The 26669-nt window shown below is 39.1% G+C and overlaps 2 long non-coding RNA genes across 3 annotated transcripts; one reads left to right on the forward strand and one right to left on the reverse strand.

Moving 5' to 3' along the window:
- Window positions 1-293: 293 nt before the first annotated feature.
- LOC111265659 (uncharacterized) lies at window positions 294-14099 on the reverse strand. 2 transcript variants are annotated; one of them, XR_002683560.2, is made up of 3 exons: window positions 13600-14099; window positions 4065-4238; window positions 294-2923 (listed from the first exon to the last, which is right to left on the reverse strand). It is a non-coding gene; the product is annotated as an uncharacterized LOC111265659 (long non-coding RNA). The 2 variants fall into 2 exon arrangements; XR_002683561.2 differs by lacking the exon at window positions 13600-14099 and adding an exon at window positions 5805-5895.
- On the forward strand, window positions 6056-21212 carry LOC111265669 (uncharacterized). The gene is made up of 6 exons (XR_015313136.1): window positions 6056-6276; window positions 6561-7655; window positions 7930-8011; window positions 14707-14802; window positions 17485-18215; window positions 20255-21212. It is a non-coding gene; the product is annotated as an uncharacterized LOC111265669 (long non-coding RNA).
- The last annotated feature ends 5457 nt before the right edge of the window (window positions 21213-26669 follow it).

Consider the following 26669-nt stretch of genomic DNA (forward strand, 5'->3'; position numbering starts at 1 on the left):
TCCGTCTGCGATCTGATACCTCCGAAAGCAGAGTCCTGCCACAAACGCGCCTGGTCGAAGGCGTACTGCCTCGATTAGGGGAATGGCGGCGCGTTGCAATAGAGGTTAGTGTGCACTAGACTAAATAGCTTAGCGTGTCGGACCAGACTAATAAGACTGCCCTCAGAAAATCTCAAGATTGGAAAACGTACACTGTATATTTACCGCATGCTTTGTGAATGCCTCCATGTAAGTAGCATAAGAGCAACGGTTATTATTTTTCTATAATTTATTTTAATTTTTCGCGTTAATAATCGTTTATTAATGAAATAAACTATGATATGTCAAATGGTATCAGTTTAAGCTTGGGCATCAAGTACTGTGTTATTCAGGTACAAAGCTTTCAGAAATATGGCCATATATATCACTGCTGAGATCAATCAAAGCAGTTCCAAACAAGCCGACGTTACGCTTCTAGGTACCTGACAATCAGAGCACGGCTGATCCTGTTTCTGTTACTTTTTTTAAAAACACCAATTTTCGAATTTGTTTAGTAAAATTTATAAATCAACACGCCATAATGATTCTGCTTGACCATTTGTAATCGAATTATATATATATATATATTGAAGATGTTATCCTCTAGTAGCAGACGATATTAGAGTACTTCCGGCTCAGGGACCATGTTGTCATCTGAAACGTTCCTTTGCCGCGTTGACAGAAATCCAATTTAATAATAACAATATTTTTATGGATGGAATGGACAAATAGTAACTATAATGGAAAAACTGAAATATGCAGGATACGCCAATAAATAATTTTGTATTAAAATTGTTTTTTTTTTTTTTTCATTTAAATAGCATAAGATAGGGATATTTTAATATCGCTCAGTTTGCAGGTAACCCACATTTCATCAGCGTCAAATCGCCCGATGCATTATTAGACTTGCGTGTTGTCTGGGCGTCTCAAGTCTATTAGATTGTTCGTTGTTTGCAAAGCTTGGTTACCAACTTTCTGGCTGTGCCGTCCTTTGACCATACAACCTAAATCAAGTGGAACAGTTTTGCCACAAGCCTCAATTACGTAATGTATTTTATATTCACTATATAAGTCGATATTATGCATCTGCAAAGCTGAAGGCTTATTGACCCAGACTTTACACAAAGTGAGGACTATGTAGGTGACTATATCTGGCTCAATGTTTCCACTTCTACTGGCACGTTTCGGCAAGTTTACAACTAAAAGAAAAGTAAATTGTTTTAAAATAATTCATCGGCAAATGGCATTTTTCCCTAACACGCGCCCTCTTTGAATATGTGGTACTCTTAAAAGTACTGCGATTCGCGTATAGCATGCGTTCCAAGTCTGCGCGAATTTAAACACAGGTTAAACAATGTTTTTGAGGGTTTTTCGCGCTAAATCTTCTCCATTGTAAGAGTTCATCTTTAGAGTTGTGCCAGTTCGTACGAACGCGTACAGGTTTTACTGTTTCGCTTCTTCACGGTGGAGTAAAAAAAAGATGAGGTTACCGGGATGATGGCGGTTTTCCCACGCGAGCATTCTACGTTCCCGTTTCGCCCTAAACTGTCTTGGGGCAATCTACAATGCAATGTCTTGCTGAAACTCGCGTACGTATCTCAGCCCACCTACTGCACACACACACTCACACACACACACACACACACACACGTACACACACATTCACACCCTGGGCACATGTGAACACCCGACCTTGCGAAGCTCCCAATTCTTAAAATGTCAGCTCCTATGCATACCTATGGTTTGGCGCAATACGAACGACCGCAAGATTTTGTATACTTATGTATAAGAGCGGCATCAATAGTAGTTATTATAGGTCATGTTTTATGTTAAGATTCTGCCGTTCTGAACGAATCACAAAAGCGTTTCACTTCTCATACAAAATTCTGTATTTCAATGGGCTTGGTCTAACATCATAGACATCATCTGCGCCCGCCAATGCTTACAGTAAATGTAGATCAGTGCTCTTAATTTCGAATTTTTGACTTCGTTACTGTACAATTTCCGCTAAATCGGAGGCAAAATTTCATGGTTTTTTCAAAGTATTGGTTGTGTTTATTTATAGAATATCGGTTTGCTTTAGGCGTTCATGTTGCCTGCAAAATATAAGACTAATGAAGTATACAGGACAAATATACATACAAAATAAAAGTTTCATAATTAAATTTAGTTTTATAGAAAAATTTAAAAAAGCAATGTAACCAACATATTCAAACTTAACCCTAAGCTATAAATATATAAGTGTTCCGTCTCATACATATGCCGTAAGTACATCGCGTTTTTAATACACACACATACACATAAAGTTGTCAAGTACGTTGTGGATTGTAAGTTAATCCCCAGTCTATACTCAAACATAATTTTCCAACAACATATATATACATTGTCTTCGTCAATATTTGTAAATCTATGCGTCAGGCACAGATCAACATCTGCCATTCTAACGACCTATTTATGAACGCAGGATTTCAACAACGCATAAATCAATATCGAGGTCCTGCTTTCGCTCGTTGTATGAAGTTCCGTTGAAGCTGCTGAGTCGAAACGGGTTGATGTTTATGGCTCTTGCAAGGTCTTGCCGATTGCTTATCCAATTGGTCGAATCGGTCTGGACTATGAATATGTCAACTTCAAATAGAAATGTACCACAAACTTCTGATAATGTGGGGCTGAGTTTTCCGGCTCGTAACATTCTGTTATTGTATAGCTTCTTCCGACCAGGGGTAACCAAATAGGCGGCTGACTTTCTTAGAATGACATATACGTTAATTATAATGAATCAGTAAACCCGCGTTGCCTTCCATCTATGACAGCTCACATCTTGTCGGGCTGCGTTGCGTAAATATGGCGCCGTTGTAGGCATACGCGACAGGCAGTTGATTTTTAGCGACAATTGGAAACTAAACTGGGAATCGGTAAACAAAAAAAAAACAAACATCATCATTGTGCAACAATGTATCGCTTATGCAGCAGAAGTATAGCCGCATAATTCTCTTTGGCAATATTGCTGCAAAATGTCTATAAATTCTTTTACCTGATGCTTAATACATAAATAAAGCGATCTCAAATGGCAGAAAATGTAACGGAAAATCAAGACCTTATACAAAATTATTGGCTAGCGGGATTGAAAGAAACGTTTCGATTATTCCATTTCTATCTTCCGTTGAACTGTAAGAACATAACTAGATATCATTAGTCGCATGCAATAAAAAATATTTACAATAACTTTGACTAAAAGAAAAATAATAAAATTATAGAGGTCAGCAATTCTCTATTTACCTTCTATATTTACTTTTACGTTGTTCTATATTATGATAAAACGCAGTTCTTTGTAGTTCTAGAAGTACATATGTTTAACATTCTGCCACTTAGACAGCTACAGATCCCTTTTTCGGACTCTGCAATTAGTTTGTGTGTAGTTTATTAACAGCATCAATATAAAAGGTTTGTATCAATATAAAAGCAATATTTTTTTCTTAAGAAAATATCATTAAAAAATTAGGTTACCTTCATGATTCCCCGGAATGCAACAGTCTATGAATACATTTTTAGTTTATTAATAGAACAGTACAAGTATTAGAATAGATTGCATCTTGGATGATCACATTGTCCAGCACAGCTATGAAAGGAATCTTAAGAAATTTTTAAGCTAAAGTCAAATAAGCCTTAAGACTACGTTTTAAGAAATCACAAACGTATAGTACTATAACGAAATCAAATCTGATAATAATATTAAGGTAACGTTAGTTTTTTTTTTTTGTAATTCGGGTTTCTCATTTGACACTGTATTGATTTAGTCGGTCATCTTTCAACTACAGACATAACTTAGCGCTGCAGCATAACAGCCTTTAAATTTGTCAAAAATAAGGGTGGTCATGGAAGATATACCTCACTCGGAGAACCGTTTTTCTAGTATCACGTTTAGTTAAACAGATGTGAAAATCACGTAACCTGTTACCCAAATTGGACCCAATTGGCAATATATATATATATATATATATATAAAAAAAAAAGAAAAAAACAAAAAGAAAACTTCCTTTACTCACACAGCCTGTGTCGTATATGTTCCTGGCAGACCTTACAAGAGCGTCTTATATACACATTTCGAAATTGCCGCGCTCCGCTGAGTCTAAATCGTTTCACTGTGAATCCTGCCATCTTGTATCCCGATAAAGTCCACGCTGTGGCAGCCATACTAGATTACCACATGGCACTGTATCCTACTCGACACACACACGAGATGTCACAAATTCAGTACAAGTGACTATACTCCAGCTGGCCTTATTGCAGAGCATATTGCACTGATATGTTAAAGAAGGCTCCTATGAAACTGTTTGGACTGGTGAAAATGTGCCTGTGATTCATGCAGCGAATACCATTGTATATATATATATATATATATATATATAGAGATATGCATAGAAGTTGTCGTTTAATTCATTCTCACAATATCGTGTACTGTGTACTCCATGCGACGCACGCGCGATTACGCGTTTTTAGCAGTATTAGTATTACCGTCATATTGATTTATTCTGGTTAAAATGGTAGAAAGTATATACTCATGATTATGATACGCGTCTGAATTATAGTATATTATACATTTGAATATCGATAGCTGAATTGACCCTAACTAAGTTAAGTACATTTTCGTACGCATCTCTTTTTGTGAACACCGAACAAAATTAAGCAACGAGACCTTTTCGCAAAGCATTCTCCGATGCTTTACGCAAAACAAACTTGAAACTCTGTTGAACCAAATATAATACTTATTTAAAAATAGCCCACAGTTAAACTAAAATATGAAATGTTCTATTTCAAGCACATCATTATTTTACACAATATGTACTTGAGTTATCGGGTTTTTCTGCATAAAAGATGGTAGAAAGTACGCGACTCGCCTGTGAAAAGTATAGGCCCATTGTGGCGGACCGCAAAAAACAGCTACTCTGTTAACAGACATAAAAACCACTCCGAATGTACTTCGTAATGCACAACTTGCCGACAATAGAAACGGTTCAATAGAGTTACAATGGATGCTGAAGCTTACTTCGGTCTGAAGTCCCATTAAGCACGATACCCAGATGACTATGTTTTTGTTTTTATGCCAAATTGTTATGTTTACGTGTTGTCATCTGTGATAATGCATTGGAGTAAAAATGGCTTCTTGCTAAACGTTTCGAGATTCACTATAGAAAGTTGTTGTATTTGCCCGAAATGCAGGTCTTCTCGTACAATTCTTAGAAGCCAATGGTAAAGCCTGCTTTGTGCCGGGTGTCTAACCCTTCTGGTAGTCTTCTGAAGGTGATTCGCTTATCCTCAAGCAAAAATTGTTCGCTACAGCTACCCTTTCGATCGAGGTAAATTTCTATAATGAGCATCGTCTCTAAAGCGTTTCCATTTGGCCCATACTCCATTACATCGTTCGTTTCACAGAGCTAGCGAACTACAAGACCGTCATCCGAACAGTTAAAAATCTGACCTGTAAGTACCATATAGAATAAATGCTGTCTCTGTAATGGTCTCAAACAATGCCTAACGGCAGTACCAAATCCACGCAAATCCAAAAGATCCTAGGCCTGCAACCCAGTCGGCTCAGTTTCGACTCAGGTAAAAGCAATCGCATCGTTACGGTAAACTTAAACTTGGTACCAACATAATTTTCTAGGTCACAAAACGAAGTATTGCACCTATCCTATTTTCTTTCATAGCCTTATTTTCACAAGCAGAGCATGAACAGCTTTTCTTTGAAAGCATTATTGCTGATGCGATGCGTGACTTTTCCTAACCTTGATAGATTTCTTCCTGCTCAAACAACCCGTCGAGTCTAATCATAGCCAACCGAACGCTTATATATAAAATACGTTCAACACATTCCAAAGCATTTCAGTTAGTTGTACCGTTTTAAAAAGTGGCGCCATACACGCATTTCGTTAGTAAAGGTTATGATTGCTGCAAATCAGCTGCAAGGAGGCGATAAGCCAAATCGTCTCATCTGATTTAAGAGGTTCGAGCCATCCCCAAACATCTGTCAAGTAGCTCAACCTGCACGGCGGTAAGATAGCGCAGCCCGCAGGTGGAAGGGGCGGCGAGAAAAGTAAGGTCTTGAGGGCTAGTGCATTAACTCCAATCTAATCAACTTCTGCTGTGAACGGGCTGTTTTATAGGAGACATGGTGGTACAAGTTGTACTGGCGATACGAATCAGGGAGTAACAGAACGAAGAAAGATTTGGGACGTAGTCTCGCAAATAGTATTATGGGTGAGTCTCTCCATTTTGAAGGGGTGTGGCGAACATGATCGAATGTCTCCGCCTTTCAACTTAAAAAGAGAATTATTGATTGAACCTTCTTCTAAGCTTGTCCTCAATTGTGCTTTCAAACTCCGATTGTCGATGCAAGAGAACAGTTGTTGAAGCGTTGAGACAAGCCGCCTCGTTTGAGGTGCGAAGGTATCTGAGCATTGCAGGGAGTCCCTGTACAAAGTTTTTTGTGTCAGTTTGACTAATGATCCGTTTTTACACCTCTCCCGAATCGTTACTTTTAGGTGAGATTCTGAAACTTGACAAAACATTTAAGGAAGGTTTGGATTTAGCTGACGGCCTTGTTGCGACGAAGTGCAAGTATATCTATGTTATACGGTGTAACTTATTGAAGAAATAGTACGAGATTTGATTGAGATATACTAAACGTTCAAAGTAAGCTTTGAGTAATTTCGTTAACTATTGGATAGCAAATAGTGATACTTCGTAACGCAATAGCTGCAAATCTTGAGAGGTCAATCATTTTTAAGTTAGAACTATACCTGTTACAGTACACAATAGATTATCTCATTTGCAGCAGGGTACACACCGAAAGCGAGATGTTGAGATCAGTTTAACATAACATAATAACTTATTTCTGTCCATACCTCAATAGAAAAATAGGACACTTGCGACTGGTATTCTCACTCAGAGCATTAGCAAACTCTGAACAAGGTGTATCTCTCTAATAGTGACTTTATATGTGCCCGTTCCTTATTTCATCATTTACGGACACAGATACATCTGTATAGCCACAAAACTGTTTGCATATAGAAACCAAATGATGCAATCGGTATTTAACGATTCTGATAAATCGTTAAGCTGAGTTTGAGCGATAACTAAGCGATACCTCAAGTATTGAGCCAATTCAAAGGCATCATACGCTAAACAGTGTGCCGAAGTAACTTGTGCAGTGGTTTGTACAATTTAATAGGTAGTGAATAATGCAGGACAAGGTCGAAAGCGTCGCTTGTGCGATCCTTGTGGAGCGTATCGTATCGTATGTGTTGCTTTTTTCTACAAAGTGCATTAGGATGTAGTTGCACTACGCGATAGCCGGGCCCCACTTTTTCAACCCGTTCTCCTCTACGCGAGGTAATGATCCGTGAGGGGTGGAATAAACAGCTCAGACGCGCGTGGCTCATTTACTCCTGCGGTCAGGTGCGACAAATGAAAGAAAGAACATACAATGAATGCACGTGTATCCATTCTTGGTTTTCGGTGTGGCGTCAAGCTGAGACGTCCGATATATAATCGAATTTGTGTTAAGGCGTTCAATGGACAACGTCGCCAAACGACGGAGGAAATTGGGGTAGCAATCGAGCCGATCAATAAAACCGGTATGCATTGTTTTATAGGATTTTTATGGTTTACGTTTCTAAACGTCTTCTATGTACAGATATATGTTACAGATAGAAAACAGAAACGTGCTTTATTTTTGTATAGCAAGAACGGTCGCAGGATTTGAGAACACGAATAGCTGCTCTATTGTCCAGTTTTTATACATCTGTCAATAGAGTTGTATATATAATTCTACTGCTTACGAATTATCCACCTCTCTGTTGGTAATTTAAAGATAGGCATTCAATCGAAAGTGTGCGCTCGATTTTTCAGTACGCAACATGGACACTTTCGACGCCTGTTTCAAAACTATTATGCTAAGGGTCGCACTTTTGTAATTGGATGTACGGAAGTGGTAAGTTGTAGTTTTAACGTTCCTGCACGCGGCATAGTACCTCTTATTCGAGCAACGTTGAAGAGCTAATTGACGCTAGTCAGAAACAGGAGAAAATTCATTTGAACACTAAACGTAACGAAAAACAAAAATACTTCACCTGTTGTTACACTGGAGTCAGCAAACGAGAGCAAAAAACAAATAAAATTTTTGAGTACAGCAACATAATGTTTTGGCTCAGGCAGTACTGAATTAGTTGGAAATTTCAGACCTTTACCAATTGATGGTCCGGTTCCAAACGCTTACCGTGTTGTTAAGTTTACGGAAAGGTACGACACTGCATTACGTGGTAGATTCATGAACGTAAACGACTATGTTAAAGTAAACAGCAGTCGTACGCTTGATTTTTAGAACTTACTTGCTTATTCTCGACTTTCAAATGTCCACAGCTCACAAAGAGTCACATATACGATATAAGTCATCTATATGCTGAGAGATTAGAAGAGAAGAGAGTGTCAGGTTCGTTCGGTGAAGCTGTTTGAGCTATGAAATGTTACGTTGAGGTCGAAGTATACTAGAATATCTAAGAGAGAAGTGAATTTGATGATAGGATTCTATCACAAATGGCTAAGAGTTATTCCCGTTTAACTCAGAAGTTGAACGAGGTGCGCTTTTAGGTAAGGTACGCTATTTTTAAGTAACAAATGCTTTTACCTATCGAGTTTTCATTGAATACGCGATTTCCGAAGAAGATGGGTACTTCAGCAAGCGTTTAACTCAGCCGAAAGGTGAACAGCCAGTGTCAAAAATGCCGTTTTTGCTTAACACGGGCCTCTGTGGATTTCAAATGATTGGTAAAATTTACATGTAATAGAGGGTGAAATGATAATAACAATAGACTTGAAAAGTGGTAACGTTAGGTATATGTAACGTTTGATCATGAACAAACAAACAAACAATCAGGGACAAAATTCGTAAAAAGATTATCTGTCGTGGGGATCGCAAGTGAGACGTATAGCTTCAGATAAAATACCGAATAACTTATTACAATAAGTTTGCCTAACTAGGTTTTTCTGCTGCACATAACATAATTATGTTTGATTAATTTTTTTTTTGTTTTAGACGTTTGAATAGATATTATCTTAACGGAGATTAAAATATTGAAAAAAGTGTACATGTATGCAGCATGCATCGGAACACAGTTATATTCAGGGCACAATATACGACTGTGTCGTATATTGTGTTTCGTTACGGTAGGTAGTACTGGCTTTTAGTAGTCTGATATGCCATGCTTTATTGGCAGACATAGAGGCGAAGGATTAGTGGATTTCGATACAAGAAGAGTTTGTGACATAAAGCCATTTGAAAAATACAAGCCAGATGGGCAATGATCTACTTGCAAACTGAACACGTTGAAACCGGACTCAGTGTATGTACAACATTAAATTGCTTGTTTTAAACGATAAAAATGATCGTACTTGAGATGGTCCAAAGCGTACCTGTCTACTATACCTAGCCACATGTGAGCATTATATCTAGATTGGGCAAAAACTGCGCATATATAGTCGTCTGATGGAACACTGACGCTGTTTTCGATCGAATATAATTGAACTCTTTGTATTACGTAGTACTTTACAATCCATATGACCTCGAGTATTCACTACCGGTCCGACCGTTAGGGTATTAAAAGAAAGAGTTAAGAGTATGCTGAGTCTGACACTCGCTATCGTTTACATCATAAACTACCATTACGTAGAGATTTTTCTTTTTGCCTAGCTCGCCTTTTACGTTTTCCACAATTTCCCAATGAAAAAGTGCTACGGTTAAGAACGCTTCTCGACCTAACCGAACGTTGATTTGCTAACAGAATTTACAACTATGAGAAAAAAAACTAGGCCGTTTTGCAGCGGTTAGAATATTATTCTGTTTATAATTTAGCTGTAGAATTTTTACTTTAATAATTTTGTAAAGCAATATTTAGATAAACATAAAGAACAGCTTAGATACCGACTATAGAATTTCGTTTCGATCATCATGGATGAATCGTATAATATAAAATGGCGATACCCGAATAGGCGTACAGAACTCGCCGATAAAAGACCATTCGTATTTGTATTTTGCATTAATAAAGAAAGTATATGAACTCAACCTTTCCTGCCGTACTAATTGTCTGAACATATGGCAATGACCGTTATAATCCTGTTGCCTACCGTTCAATGTGACCTAAACGGTATTTGGAGCTGTGGTACCGATTGGCGATAATGTAGCAAGTAGGAATCACAGCCTGGCCACTGTCGCTCGTTGTCAATTAGTCTGACATGGTGATTTCTTTGATTTTGCCTTAAAGGAAGCCGAAGGGCTTTTTCTTAGTTAAATTAATTATTTTTTCGGATAAAATTCGTGCCCTTGCTTACCAGCGATAGCACTTCAGATATATATTAATAAAGCATAGATATTTCTTAATGAGAAAATCGTGTTAGTCTATTTGAAAACGTTCTTAGCAAGATCATTGCAGGTGCGGCTTCTCCTCATAATGGGTTTATTTGCATGTAACGTAAACAAAGAAGTCTTTTAAGTGAAATTCTACGACATGTGAAAGGCTTGGTTCACTGTATTATCAGACGGAGTGGATTCAGTGGTAGAAAAAACTAGTACACTTCGGAATTTCGGTTTTTTTTGTTTTTTAACAAAAAACCCTCAATTACGCCGAAGTGGGCTTGAAATTTTAGAGTGTTTTGAGGTTCCTGTTTTAACAAAACGCAATGCGTACAATTAGATCATAGATAATGGCGACTTTCATCGAGGCTTTTTTTAACCAGTTGTTCATTCGTATATGATATAAACAAAAAAAATCTTTTAACAAAAATTGTGTTACATATGAAGAAGCTGAATGATCGTGTCGTTAGAAATGGTCAATACAGTGGTAATAAGGAAACTAATACATTTTCGAATACATTATCTCGTCCATTTTCTGTTTTTCTGCAAAAAATCTCTTCTATAAAAATATTAAATATCTACTTTTGCAGACTCTCATAATCAGCTGAATCTCCTAAACATTGTTTTTTGTTTTTTATTCATTATGAATAGATGTTAAATAATCTTCATTTACTCATAGATGGCTCTGAGTAATTACTCTAATTATTTAGTTACTGAAGCAATATGTTCTAGCGAGAAATATAAATCACATCTGGTTATACTGAAGTACATTTCATATTGTCTTGAAGCATAAAAAAGCTCTCCTAATTAGTGCGAATAGTGCAACCCGAAAATACGTCTGGTCGTCCATGCTTAGCTACATCTTTTAAACCACCGGTATAAAACGTAAGTTTAAGTTCTGCTTGATGAAAACGGATAAACTTGATGTTCTAATGAGCCAATTCAGTGCGGAATTCAGATCTGGTTGCTGGTCGATTCAGATTTCTTAAACGCCGTTTCAGTAATCCTATATTTGTATTTATCTATAAACCACCCCAGCGTAATACCTTTTTACAAACAAAAGATGCATCTTTTGTCGTTCTTGGAAAAGAAAACCTGCTCTCTATAGAATAAATCGTGGCGTCGATAGAGATTATAATGCATACCGCCCACGACTCTTTAGAACTCGAAAAACACACACATAGGTTGTCTGGAGCTACTTAACGGGTCGAACACTTCGGATGACTTCTAAATGATTATTTATTCAAAATTTATTATATAGAAGTCTATATAGAATTCTTACCTAGACATGACTCAATGAGTGTCATTAATAAACAATAAAAATCAAGGCCAAAATATCATTTAGTATTTAAAAAATCAGCACTCAGTGGTTAAATTTTTTGGTCTCGATAGTCACTGCGCTGGTGTAATAAATTAAAAACGGAAAGCCTGTGAGTGAAATAGTAACTTATTAATGGTACAATCGGAGTGAGGCACTGAGGGGTGACTGCGTTGCATAATTTTAAATGAAAAAAAAAACAAATTACTGTGATAACGGAAGCGTCTTACCCATAATGACAATGTGCTCCAGAAGGATTTTTGCTGAAAACAGTCACACAGGTATTTTTAGGGGTACGCTACACTTATTTCCATTTGTCTTAGATCTATTTGTAAAGGACTTTTTTTTTTTGTTATAATTTGTTATCACTGTCTTCATTCCGATTTCATAATACGTGATTTGCGGAATTTCATATTAAACTGGCATTGTCAACGCTTCGCTTTGCTCAGAAGTTCCCGGAATCAAAAAAAAAACCCTTATCTTCTGTTTGGAGTCTTCCGTTGTTTTTAATCTCCCAATCTGGTTACACTAATAACGAGGTTGAAGGCTCCTTTGCTCAGTGCTTTCATCAGTCTTCAATGGATCCCGTCAGCGCCCTTACGTACGAAAAACAGAGCTTTAATTACAAGCATTTATTTTAAGCGTTAAAGGAGATGCCTTTAAGGGCTCTAATATAGCAACCTCACTGGGCTCTTTAGATTACCGATGTCAATATTTGCGAAGAAGACTCTTCTTGCTAAAGAAAGCGGGATACGCACTTGGGCTGTCGTGCAGGACGCGTCCATGTCAGGCTTGAATGGACTAGAGCTTCTAAGGCAACGCTTATGTAATATTTGGACAAGTGTCAAGATTTATTAAGTGCGCATATTTGAATTAGTGTTTGGCTTTTAACTTAAGGCGAAATAAAAAAAATAGATAACATGGTCAGGCTTGTACGCGTCTATGCAAAGTTGTATGGAAGAGAAAGAACTAATGGCCTAAGTGATGATATACTTTTTTTGCTAGTTTTTCTAAAAAGGGCTATCTTGATGAGTTTTTTAAGCATGAATTTTCTCTGTTTGTAAAGGTTGTGTTGTATGTGGTTGGCGATGCCATTATTTACCGATATATCGACAACAGCAGTATTAGATCTCTCGTTAGCTTGAGTACTAGTGATTTTATCTCTGATTTCTAATGTAATAATAATGATTTTTTTTTCCTTTTTTTTTTGAATTTTTAAGTTAAAGAAGATTTTCAATAGATTCTATCTACATAACGATAGTGTATCGTATATATCACGGTAGAACGGTCAAAATGGAAGACCTTTTTTACATTTGAAAGGGGTATTTTTATTGTGAGCTAGGTGACAAACGAGTATACTCATAGCAGCACCTCGAATATAAAAATAACTCTGTACATGGAACACACCGCATCTAACATTTCAGTGTAACGTATTGTATGGCCTTTTTGGATTGTATGGCCCGTGTTGATTTCCCACTTCTTTACTAGACCTTGCGGTACTAGGAAAGTGATAGGCAATTTACTATAGTTTCAATACCTCAATTGCTCATTCGATATTCTTTGACTGGTCAGTGCCATCTTAATCTTAAGATATCAGTTGAAATATATATTTTCGAAGCTATCGTTACTGGTTAATTCGCTAGAATCTACTTCAGTTAGTTAAAAATGCGCGCTATGCCAAATAGCAGAATACCTTCTACCTTTTTCTCATTTAAAAATCAGATTAGTTTCTTAATTTCCGCTTTAACAAAGGTACAAAAACATGAAATAGTACTTCATTATAGATATTAACTCAAGATCGTTTGCAATATTAACGAGCTCGCTAAATATTTCTAATGGCGATTTCGGCACTCACACGAAACTCGGAGCTCAACGGACAAGCTCAGCACCGACATTCTCATTCTATCGTCCTTGGATCTCCACCGTGATCACGCATAGAAAGGCATCGATCGTGTCCTCGGGGACTTCTACCATCGCTTGAATTTGCTTAACAGCAATTTTTCGTTCCGGAACATAGTTATTCTACTTAATGTCGCTCGTTACACATGGCGTAAAAATGTTATCTTTGACTTATCTCTCACGGGCGTTTCGGATTCTTATGGGACCGATCAATGCAAACCAGTGTTTTCTATCGACCTAATATTTACTATGCTAGACTGGTGCTATTATTTAGACCTTTGCTTCTAGTGGAACTCAGACTGGCACAAGCATGAACACCGAAGTTAGGCACACAATGGTATTTTCTATAAGGTTTTGTGTAGCTTTGTAGAAAAACAAGAATAACCCCGTTCGTGAAAGCTCTATTAGCGCAGAGATAGGAACAAGCCAACTGGGCATAACTGAACTCTTTGATAGTTCCTGTGGTAGCTGTTTGCCAGCTAATCTTAGGGACACGTTGTGGCCTAGATTCGAATCAGCGCATAGACAGACCTCGTACTGGGAGCCAGCCGTCTGGTGGATCGCCTAACGATGATGCCGGATGTAAAACTTCAAATACAGGCTTTACTAGAACAAGCTCTCGATGGCGACATCCTGCCTCATTGGGTCGCCGAAAACGTACAGTTGCTAATCCTTTTATCAGTTAAGCGGCACTGGTTGAATTAAACTAAATTGCTGTGTTATTCAAGAGAAAAATATATACACAGTTAGGTTGAGTTGTCATAATGCATTACATAAAGATATTGACCTAAACTGTTTGCGCCTTTAAAATCCTTCTGGTTCTCTTCCGATGGAAAAGGCACTGGCGGCCTACGGTGAGAAGAAATTACATAAGTACATAATTACGTGAGAAGGAATTTTCACTTCAACTTGGTTTGTTACTGTTACTCCCAGAAAAAAGTCTTGAAGTAAGTGGCAAAATTTATTTAGTAACATTTTAAGAGCCTTCAAGAACTCTTGGAACGTTATCCTCTAAGAGTTGGATGTCAAGTTGGCCAGTATCTTCCTAAGTGGTCTTTTCCAGGTAAGAGGTGTTGCCGCACGATGGGCCTAGTTTGCTTACCGGACCAGACATAAGTTGCGCTGACCAGCTAAGATACGTGATGTATTTTGGCATAAGGTAAATCGAAATTTTTGGGTATACTACGATTTGCGCGCACAGGTTTTTACTAGTAATAGGGTCCCTTATTTAAAATATTTCCAGAAAAAAAGATATTGTTATGTAAAATGTTATTTATAAATTTTTTTATTGTCTTCCGTCTGTTGTTAAGAAGGTGTCTTCTGCATGGATGTCAGTAATTTCGTGTTGTAAAGTCATTGCCGCTTGCTTGAAGTTCTCTTGAAAGATTGCCTGGCTACGGCATTAAACATTGCCAGCAAAGACAGCAGCTACGGGGGGTATTCAAGTTTTGATCAAATATATAACTTTTATCTACTTGGTGCTACAATAAATATAAATAACAATGTCGAAAAATACGACGCTTTCATGCATATCATGCCGAATCGTTTTCTCCTGAGACGCTTTTGTTTTGTTGCAGTTGGGTGATGTTTACATGTAAATAAGTGAACGTGTGTCACAGTGGCTGTACAAAAAATACGTTTTTTTCTATTTGGAAGATGAAAAAGGGCTAACACAGGACCTTTGAAATACAAGTGTGTACGAGTGGCAGGCACGTTTCTGCAGTCGACCTCGAGATCTCATGTTAGGCGTTCTAAATTGAACGAAACAGTGGATTCTGGTAAATTCTCCCTATTTCGTTATGTGGAAATTCTGAATTTGCTTATCTTAAATGAGGCTCGCTATCAGCGTACTTTGTCCACGAGAAATCATATCCGTCGTTCTGTTCTGAGTCGTGAAGCCAACGTTAAAAGGAAGCAGGCGTTTGCCGAAAAATCGGCAGACAAAAACATATCTTTTACTAGAAACATGAGTTTGCTTTCCACTGATTTGACTGGATGGATAGATAGAATAGGTCTTTAAACTTACAACACATCGCCATTAAGTGCATTCATGCTGATAGACTGAAGTTGTTTCTAGATTTCACTGCCACGTGTTTAAGTTTTTTAGACACGCGACCTTAACTATATGTCTGTTGAAGATCTAGCTCTCTGAAAGTATGTGAAGGAAGCTATAAAATATTTACAGCAGACTAAAGTATTCCCAAATCGCAGTGCCGTTATGAAACAGTTGCTGCAGTAACAGGTACCTGTGATCATATAACATTGACCTCGTCATTGGACACTTCCCCGTGAAGACCCCGGAAGTCATGAACAGCTTTCAATACAACTTTCGTATGCGCCCGACTTTCTAACTGACTCATCTTGGCCTAGATCTAAAAGGAAATGCCAGGTTCAATAGCAGACGAATCATGCGCTAAAAGCGAACCTTCAATCCTAAATAATACCTTGAACGCACACATCATATAGGAATTTGTGACAGTAAGATGTTCTATAATATGCAGGCTCATATAGCATTATTAAGGCCTTATTATTCAAGGCATACTGCAATTTAGGCGTTCGTATTTCTAATCTTAAATATTCGTCGACGGACTACTTTAGTTAACACTTCGAGCTCCATTGAGCTGCATGTCCAGCCATTTCAACGTACGTGTATCGCATTGGATAATTACAAAACAATTTAAGCGCACCACTATGTTTTTTAATATATCAGTCTAATGTCACCATTTTTTGCTGACCAGATTTCACATCCGACTAACTAAATGGGCTAGAGGCCCAAAAAGATCTTGGAGCGGTTTAACTTCCCCGCCTGCAGCCTTGATATTCAGTGCTTTGTGGATCTGCAAGCAGTCATAGCGTACCAGGTTGAATGATAAAAAGCTGGTAACGTGTGACAGCCATTTCGGACGCGTGTTATCATTGCGATACGTTGCTATTGTGAATTATTCTACTCCTGTATAAATCTGAATCTGTTTGTGTGTATATTTTACCCTTTTTCCTCCTTTTTACTGATTTACATAATAATCGAACAAGGTGAATGTGAGGGCAGTTAGTCAGCTAGGGCACAGCGGAATAACAAGTGGAGAAAATTATTAACGAGTCAAGGCTGCGATACATACGATAATATATCCACATATATATAGACGAAGCTCAGTCTTTATCAATCTTTCGTATCTATCGTTCGTAAGCTATACCTATTTACGTATCTCACTGTCGTTGCTATGGAAACTGATAACAACGCTGTGGCGCCATTACCTTGACCCTATGCCGTTACCTTCAAAAACGGTCAATGATTTAGTGGTTCTTAGTATCCATCAACGATTCTATTATACATACTTACGCTAAGATCCATTATCTACTTACGTATGTGCGCAACAATCATTATGTTTAGCCATTATGACGCCGTATCGTTGAACTATTGCAGACGGTCTGTTTATCATGGTTGAAATGCCGACAATTTTCGTTTAGAAGCCGGACGTCAATTCTATTTCGTCCCCTTACGATCTGTATGAAGAACTATAATTTAATGTAATTTATAATATCTTGTTGTGGGCCCGACAAGCGAATGATCTCAAAGTGAATCTGCTTTAGGACTAATTCATTGCAGGCCAGTGAATCAATTTACGTAGGTGTAAAGTAGATAGCTTAGATAGTTTTCAAAATAAAGCGCTGAATAATTTAACAATGTAACCATGTCTGCTCCATCAGATTATCCATGATGTTTGCCATGAATCGAGTTAGAACGTTGTTAATATTATGCAACTCGTTATTAATCCCACTATATGGACGCCGTAACTAACATTGCCGTCGGGTGTCATAGAACTTTTTCTTTCGGAAACCGCAGGCCTCGGCCCAGCGTCCAGCGACGCACGCTCTTCAGTCTCAGTTTTTGCGTCTCGACAGACATCAACGAGTGAAGGGAACAGACGAAGGTGATCGAGCTGCTTTGATCTCGTCGATCCAGTGGGACACCGCACCGCTTGACTGGTCCTCGAATACGAGTCCAGCAGACAGATAACGTCGATTAAATAGAGACGGTATTGTATTGTTTTTCTGCTGGGTTGCCCCCCTAGAGCCTCGGCCATCCGCCCTCATGAAGTATTTAGCGCTTCAGTAAAGTCGCATACAGACTTATTCATCCACTATGGTATATATATACGCACACGGTATGTGTCTATGGGTTTCTTTTTGTACGTTTACCAACACATTATTCGACCTCGGGCGCTGCGTGAACGAGGAATCCAAGCACGTCAAGATCGTCGCCAGGATCCAGGCAACGAATAACACCGACTTAGGCGTATGCAGAGCATGACTGGTCCCAGAGCAGCCAGTGCTTACACTGGTGCTCAGTCGTTTGTCCGTTGCCCTCGGACGTGGCTTACTTTATGCTCTACAGTGGCCGGTGGATGGCCTGCGCTTGGCGAACAGAATTTACGCTCAGTCCGACAAAGCGAACCAGCAACCAAAGCGAGCCGCGGCCGACCGTTTCGCTCCCCCGCCTCTATCGTTAGGCTGAGACAAGTTTTTATTCGATCAGGAATCGTTACTGTTCGACGCGACAAGAAAAAAGGCCCGGTATGTCGCATCAATTTGTGTGGTTTGTATGACGGAGTTTATTTGTTGATATGCTTACTAGATTCTTAGCTTTTTCGTGTCCATATAAACGCACACACAGATCGTCGACTAGCGCTTGGATCATTCTTTTATGTTCACACTCGTTCCCATCCCCTCCCTGGGACGATATTGGTTTTAGCACTTTGTTCGTTGGACCCAATGGTACAGAATACGCTGATATCTCTTTCAGTGCGATCACACATAATACTACACATATCGGGCGGCGATTGTGAAACTGTGTGGTGGTCTCTCCATAAAGATGATCTCTGATTCGTGTTTTATGTATGACGTTAAAAAAACCGAGAATCAATTTAGATACCAATCAGCCTTATTTAAATCAATGTGCGTCTCCATATTCTTTTGTTAAACCTTTAAAGGGAATTGACTCGCGCGTTTCCAGTTAGAATGTTTGCGGATCAGACACTACTGTAACGTCCGATAAAGAAACGTACGATAATTCAATGTAATTATGGAACTATTTTCTATGAAGTCGTTCCGATCTAGGCGCCTCTATTCATGTGACTTGTTTACATCGGATATTACAATCTATACACAAGGGTGTGTCTAATGCAAAACTTACGTGCTTGTTCCATATATATATACATGCAAGCAAAGGAGCACCGATATCATGCCTTGCCACGAAGGAAACTGCTGTTCGGGATTGTCTATTTAGGCAATATGTCGAATCGTTTCGAACAAGTTTCAGCAATTTCTAACCTTGTTCCACCCGCTTGAGTAAAATATAATGTCGTAAAAGTTTGAACCTGACTGATAAATTGTAATAAAGAAATTCCTCTTTTGGCAATAGGCCAGTGGTAGTCTGTATCTCAGGTTCTGTATCTCTGAACATTGTATTTTCACTTCGCTTTTCTGCTCGAGGCGACAATTGGCTCAGAGCTGTTTGTATTCTTTAGCCATATTTCGAGATGCAGCAGAGGTTGTAATGCATTTCCTAGTCGCATCTCTGTGTACGCGGCCAATAACTCATAAACGGCCAATAGAAACGTCGCTCAATCTTCTTATCTTCTATATTGTATTTGAACAGAATATCGTCGAAGTTAGCTGCTCATACTTATCGCACACGGCGTACATGGTTAGCCTTGTGGAATACGTTGTATGTTTCCCGAAGAGATGGCGTCTTACGTAGACAGCAGTTTCTATCCACATTGATACGACCTCAATAAACGTAAAACTTGTTGGTGCCCCAAGCCGCACCGACCAGATCGAAAGGTCCTGATCATTGTAACTAACTTACAATGTCAATCAAAAAAGCAAGCACGAACGCAGTTTTGACTTGTTTAACTTGTACGCGTGTCCTATTAGCAGCCCAACATAGCTAAAGAAGCATTCTCGAAAGATTTGAATACGTGAAAAGATGAACTACCTATTCACCTACGGATCATAACGAAGAGCAGTGAAGAACGCAAGGAATTATATACTGTACTGTTTAACTAAATGATATTATTAAATATTCGCCAAATTACAGTAGCAGGGTTAAAACGAGAATACAAAATTTTTTTTAAAAAAAAAAAGTGTATTTTAGGTTCGCTAGTTCGAATTTTGCCCCCCGACTTATTTTGATACACTGATGGCATTAGCAAAGGCTTTTCGAAAAGCGAAAGCTTCCTCGGAATTTTCTGCTTGAAGATTTACAATCAAAGCAAACCCTTCTATCTGACTACAATAACACCTGATTTGATTTTTATGCGCTCTTTCCTAAGCAACTAGCAAGCACTAAGAGCAATTGACAGATACAATCCACCTTTTTCATTATGCTTGCTAGCTCTTATCTGATTGCAGACACGGATGGGCATATAGAAAGCCATCAGTTTTTTCGCTTCGAAAAATCTTTGATTTCTAAAAGTGGGCCATCAGAAATTTTCATACTCGCTTGTGTGCTTTCTCGTTAGCTTGGAGCTCTATCTGTAATGTTAAAGGGTATAAATTGTACAATAATCACTTGGATTTTTCATTCTCATCGTTCATCATCCGTTTTCTAGGTAACCCATAACGAGCACGTATTCGGTAAAGAGCTTTTCTAAATCGGCATTTCGACCTTTCCAAGCTGGATTTGAACCTTCAACCGAAGATGAAGGATTTACTCTAAAAAACGTTATGCTGACCTTACGGTTGCTGCTGCTGCTGCTGCTGCTGCCGCCACCACCCAAAATGCTGACGACGTACACGAACGTATTAGTGCAGTTCGACTATACGTTTGTGAGTTATTGCCGCTGGATTTGTGTGTGATCGAAAACTGGACCACCCATAAATCTGTCTCTGTTGTGCCCGGCCATTCCTCGAACTTCCTTTTATCTAACCTGATATATTAGCTAAGCTCTGATGGTTCTTCTTCCTCAAATATAATATCTTTCAAAGCAGCCCTTTGAGAGAGTTGGACGGCTAGCGCTTCAAATATGAACGCGCAACGGTGCTCACCGTCGTGATTGGGAACGTCGTTTTTTAGCAAAACACGTATTTGACAAGTCGGCATAAAAGGTTGCGTATTTGTGACTGGCTCATGTTTTTTACACCCTTTAATGCTACTCTAGATAATAATGTAACTATATGTTTTCGGATTTTTCGCTATTGGAGCCGATTCTGCAGTCTATCACGTTTGAGCATAGCGAGATGAAATTCAAGTACTATATATTAAGTAAATAATCATTATTTGTCGACATATAGTAGATGAAGCCATGCCACACTACTTACCTACTGCCGCTCCCTCACTGCGTAACGAGCATAAAAATCGTTCGCAAAAGAACTGCCCCTAGAAGCAAAACATCTGAATTCTGTTAGACATAGCTGAAATAATGCTAAAGGATATCCCTTGATGAAGACGAGCCGGTTTTAACGTACGATTTGTAAAAATCTGTCTGACGTTATTAAATAGTTCTGTAAAGAATGAAGAACATAGAAAATTGATCATGTGTTTAGTTGGATTTTTACTATGATTATAAGCACAAGTAGTCGAAGTAGCTAGCCATCTAAAAAAAAAAACACGAAGCGTTTATAAATACAAACATCGGACTTATTAGGGCGTAATAACGACAAGAATAGCGACAATTTGTGCTGGGATAACAGATTCTAGCCGAGCAAAACTCCGGCTTCAATAATTTACTACATGATGTTTCAATAGCATAGCGCAAAGCCGCTCACATACGCAATGAGATTCTTTTACGTGTATTCGATACTTTCTTCACAGTACCAACCGTCACTAGTCAATAGAGCCATAGATGAAGAAAAGAACCAATCGTGAACAAATAATTAGTGAACCATGTCGAAGCGGCTCGCAGTGATTCAAAGGACGTAATTATACGACATAAACGGCACAATATTTGTTCAGACCGCTGCGTTGCACCGAAGCTTATCGTCTACTACTTGACAAAATCCAATATCATTCTACGAAGTCAGTGTGCTATTATGCGCAGGACAAAATTATATTACGGGAGCCCGTTAGCTCGTGTCAGAAGAGAAATAATATTCACCAATAGTTACTCGTATCTCTGCCCACAAATACGTTTCTCACGCTTAATGAACTAATTCATCAGAGATATGAGAGTGCTATCTGGGTGAAAAGTTGAACAAAAAGCACAAAAAAAAATTCAGATTACAGCCACGGGACTCATGTTCGCGTCTGAACTATGGAAGGCTCATTCGAGCGCACTATAAAATACGATAATGGTAATGAACGAAGGTTGAAGCGGTATATCGGCATTCAGTACAATCGGCATCTAGCGGCCGGCTTTGTGTCAAAGAAACATTTGGCTTGGAGGTGCATCGTAGATTTTTAGATAGTTTTAAAATGGCTTACATTAGTTTTAATTTTCAGTGATAGGTCGTTTACAGCACAGTAAAGCCACGGAAGGCCACCGTGACTTTGTTCGGTTGTTTGCCCTCAGGCCTTTAAAGGATTGTGCAGCTAGCTGGCCGCGATTCCAAAGTGCACTATTTGAATAGCAAGCGTATGTACTCACGGTCTGACACATCTCTCGCATCATAGGCGGAACAGCCCCACACATGGCCCATCACCCGAAGCTTTCGAGTTGAATACTAGAATTTATTTTCGGCATTATTGTTTGGCTATGTTTCACGCTTTGTAATGCCACTTTCCTGTAAAGGATATTCATGCCGGCTAGCGAAAATCTCGCAGCTGTGTATGTGAGAGCCCTAAGCTCCAGCTAGGCGGATTTACCAGTTCCAGATCGACGGTCATCACGCCGTTTAGGGCGTCGTGAACTAGGCTAGACGATAGCAATTCACGCAATGACGAAAAAGTTATTAGCGAGTCTGCTAAAGTCAGCTAACCTAAATCAGGGAGTTAAAGAGAGGTAAGGAACGGTAAACCGAGCTTGACCCAGCACATTTTAAAGCATCCCCTGTTGCTGCGATGCGTGGGAACTAGAAACCGCTCAACTTTACGTTAGCTAAGCCTGGAGGTTATCGCACTGGAAAACTGCAAGATACGCAGTTTTACACTGGGATTTACGTATGAGGCTGCATACAAATGTTGTATCCGGAATTAGCGAACGTCAAACGACGGACGTTCTCAACAACTGAGCCAAAAATGAGTTATGTTTTCCGATAATAATTCGAGACGCTTTATAACGGCCATTCCTTCCTAGGGCTATGGGGTTACACATTTCCGTTTTGTATTTTATCATACACTGTAACCAGCCAATAATAACGACAATTTTCAACCTAAATCAAATGCTATCGCTCAGCATAAATAAGTTAGGTTCGTACATTGGTATTACTACAGCTTAAGTCTTAGAATAGTTTCGACAATCAGTTCCACAAGTGTTTGTACACTGACGTATCTGTTCCAGCAGTCAAAACCGTAGCGGTGTATATGTTTCTCCACTCCCCCAATAGAGCACTGTACATTGATAGCCAATCTCAAATGTAATGCTATAATCATATAGTGCTTGTAAGCCGTTCGAAGTTGGCCTAATGCAAGGCATATCATTAAGAGGTGAACTCTGTTCTGATGATTTCATAGTCTAGTTCTAGAGTGGCTCCCTTTAGACCCACTGGGACTGATTAGTTTTCTGGCAAAACTTACGAACATAATTTCTGGGAAACACTTTAGCCCAGGCGATCTGATCGACTTTTTTCTTGTCTGAGCTGTTTCATCTGTTCACTATTAAAGATTACCGTGGATCTAGCCAGCTACATGATCAGTCGATGTGACATCTGTAGTTTGAACGAGATGGTCTGCGAGTTACCTGCATTTGACAAGCTTTGAAAGACGCAGCGTCTTCCTAGCGATATATGCTTGTGCATCCCGCTGACCTGTACACCCCCTACCACTGAGTGCAATGCATTCAGCGTAATAAAAACAGGTTTTACGACCGACTCAATTCATACTTGTTGTAGTTGCTTGCCGCAGGTGTTGTGTTGAAAATTATAGTAAATGTTTGTTTACGCTATATAGTACGTGTGTGTTATTAACGAGAATCGAAGCAGCGACCCCTGTTTGCATAATTCGGCACCTAATTTCGTGAGTGGCTTGGTGCGTATCTTCTTCTACTCGTCTCACAACTAGATATTATATTATTCAATATTCTTATTAGTAATGCAATTAGTAAATAAATAGAAAACACTGCCTACAATTGAAATTTCATCAGCTATAGAAGCAGACATCTATAACATCAGGACTATGGTGGGCAACGTTTTTCAACGAGACTGTAGATATCGTTGTGGGGCCAAAATACAGCCCGAGGCATTGTTCTAGTGATAAAACTGACCACTGGGCTTACTACCTACGACATAAAGCAATACGGATAAAACTAATTTTGATGTGGCTAAAATTTTAACTCGGTTGAGGTTTCTGCAGAGAAAAAACCGTCTGATATTGGACGCTATGATGTACGTGAAAAATACAGAAGCTTTTTATGGTCTTCATACTGCGAATTTCTAAAAGGAATTTAAAACATATTTAACTTGAATGAACGTAGACCATTTGACGTAACGTATTTTTAAAATTAATTGGGTTCTATTTGAAATTCTCATCTGTAGTCGGGCAAAATTAGGAGCAGGCGAGTTTTTCGTTCCAGATCGACGCCGCAAAGCCTATCTGTCTAGCCAATTGTTAGACTTGATATTTAACAGGGCTTTGATGTATAATCCTAAAATAATAATGCTAAACCGGAAACCGCTAGATTTGACAAGATATTTAGCATGCATTAACCGTTTTTATTTTGTCCCTAAGTAAATATCTCTGGAATTAGAGCAATTCTTGCAAAACCTGTGGACATAGGAACTACGGCTCACGAAGGCAGACAGGTGAAGACCGCCCAATGCTTCCACGTCGAAAACAAGACAGCATAAAGAGCTGGTCTGCGACAGTCTTATTACACTTTGCATTATTTGATCGGAGTTTGATTTTCCGTTGTTCGAAGAACCGGCATGATTCGATGAACGGGATGGGAACTCGAATTGCCTAGAACACGTCTGGTCCGACGTCGCCTTTTGGGAAGCAATATGAGGTATATTTCCCTTTTGGTTCAACGGGGCCGTTTTGTCAACTGAAACTAGCTCATATGCCGTCGTTTAACCGAAACAAAAATGACAAGTTAAAGGGCTGCGACGGCGAACCGCTCTGCAGTATTTGCACGTATGTACAGATCGGCTAGTCAAAGATCAGGTGTTATCTTCAGTCCACATTTTTAATAACATGTAAATTATTCTATACGGCTTTACTCGGCGTTAATATATCGCCGGCGCTGAGTCGATAGAATTGCTGTTTCCTTCGTCTGTGTCGGGCGTTGCATCACTCTTAGCAGATCTTCAGATTGTTTCACTACGGATTCGGTATAGTGAACTTCCTCTACACGCAAAAAGACAATGGGAATAAAATATGCGTTAACTTTTTATCTTTCAAAGTTACCAACAAACAGAAGGACAAAGTCAATATAGTTTCAACTAAAGTTTGAAAAATGTGTTTTTTTTTCCCTTCGCAGCTCGTTCATCGCCTTAATAATAGCATTTAATTTATTTCGATCGCAATATTTTATTTGCTATCACATAGGATCATTTTCTAGGCAATGCCACATCATAGTCATGCAATCAACCCACAGCCATTGCATTATACCGAAACGACAACGGTTATCCTAAGCTATTAAATTTCTCTCGATAGCTCGAAACAGCACCTTGAAAGAGGCGCTTTTGCGGGTTCGACAATTTTGTGGGGTAGGATACGGTCAGTCGGTGTTTCGCTAATCATTTCCTCCATACGTAAGGCGATTAAAGGAGCGTTCCCTAGAGGGTGAGCGAAATAAATCGAAATCGAAGGTGTCTAGCAGTTAGGATGCCTTCCCTCGTCATGCGTACGCCTCACCTGTCTCGTTGCTATACTATAGTCGGTTCGGGAGAACACTTCAACGGGTTGCCTCTGCTACAGCTCCTGATAGAGCGGTGCTCAGCCATCGCTGTTAGCTCTTAACCACTCTAACTCACGAAGTTTTTCCTGCTGCCGAGGACATTCTTTGGACTAGGGAACTTGTCACAGTGAGACTCCGTAGAAATCGATTCGCGCCGTCAGTTTTTAGGGCCCGAAATGTGGGATTCTGAACTGGAGTGGCACAGGCGGGGCACTCACTGCTACTATCATACGACACACTTATGCTTGAGCGTGATCGTAACGAGACGTCGTTTCGCCGCTATCCTCATCCGTATATACAAGAATAGGGCTGTGGCATTTTTAAGAAGAACGACACAAAAAAACTTAGCTTGGAATGATACTCAACGTGTTCGTTATCAAACACTGTTTATCTTTCAAGTCGGATATATGAATTACATTCCGCACTAGTCTTTTCCGTTTGGACGTGTACCTTATAGTACGGAGTGTTACGAAAACCTGCGATCTATATTTTGCCAAGTTACACAGAAATCTATTACACGGTGGTCAGTTATAACACTGCAGCCTCCTATACAATGTTGGCATGCTCTGAATATAAACGTCTTCCATATTATGTTGAATTTTGGAAGCAGGAGTAGAACAGTTGTAAAAAAATATATATTCTATGCTCTCTTCACTGCCCTGTTAATTTGCAGTTGATTTTGTGTAGAAAGCACATCATACACCATCCTTAACAAAGTACTGCTGAAATCTTTCCATGCGTGACTTCAAGGGGAGCTGCATGAGGCATGGGAAGTGAAAGTTTTGTGGGCCTTGATTAAACAATTCCTCAAGTCATTGGAATTAATATTTATGTATACTTCGACTGTGATGGAATTCTGCCGTTATCTTTCTTTGCACTTGGCGGCGTGCCGCATCTCCTCGATACGCAGAATCCTCCACCAGGCGCAAGCTTGTATAGTATGTGAACGCGAGATCGGTCTTACTTCACCAAGGCCGCCCATAGACACAGCATAAATATCGACATATTCAACCTCTGAAGGCCCAACATTTTT

This window comes from Varroa jacobsoni, unplaced genomic scaffold (assembly GCF_002532875.2).
Source record: "Varroa jacobsoni isolate VJ856 unplaced genomic scaffold, vjacob_1.0 scaffold_106, whole genome shotgun sequence".
In the NCBI taxonomy this organism is placed as follows: domain Eukaryota; kingdom Metazoa; phylum Arthropoda; class Arachnida; order Mesostigmata; family Varroidae; genus Varroa; species Varroa jacobsoni.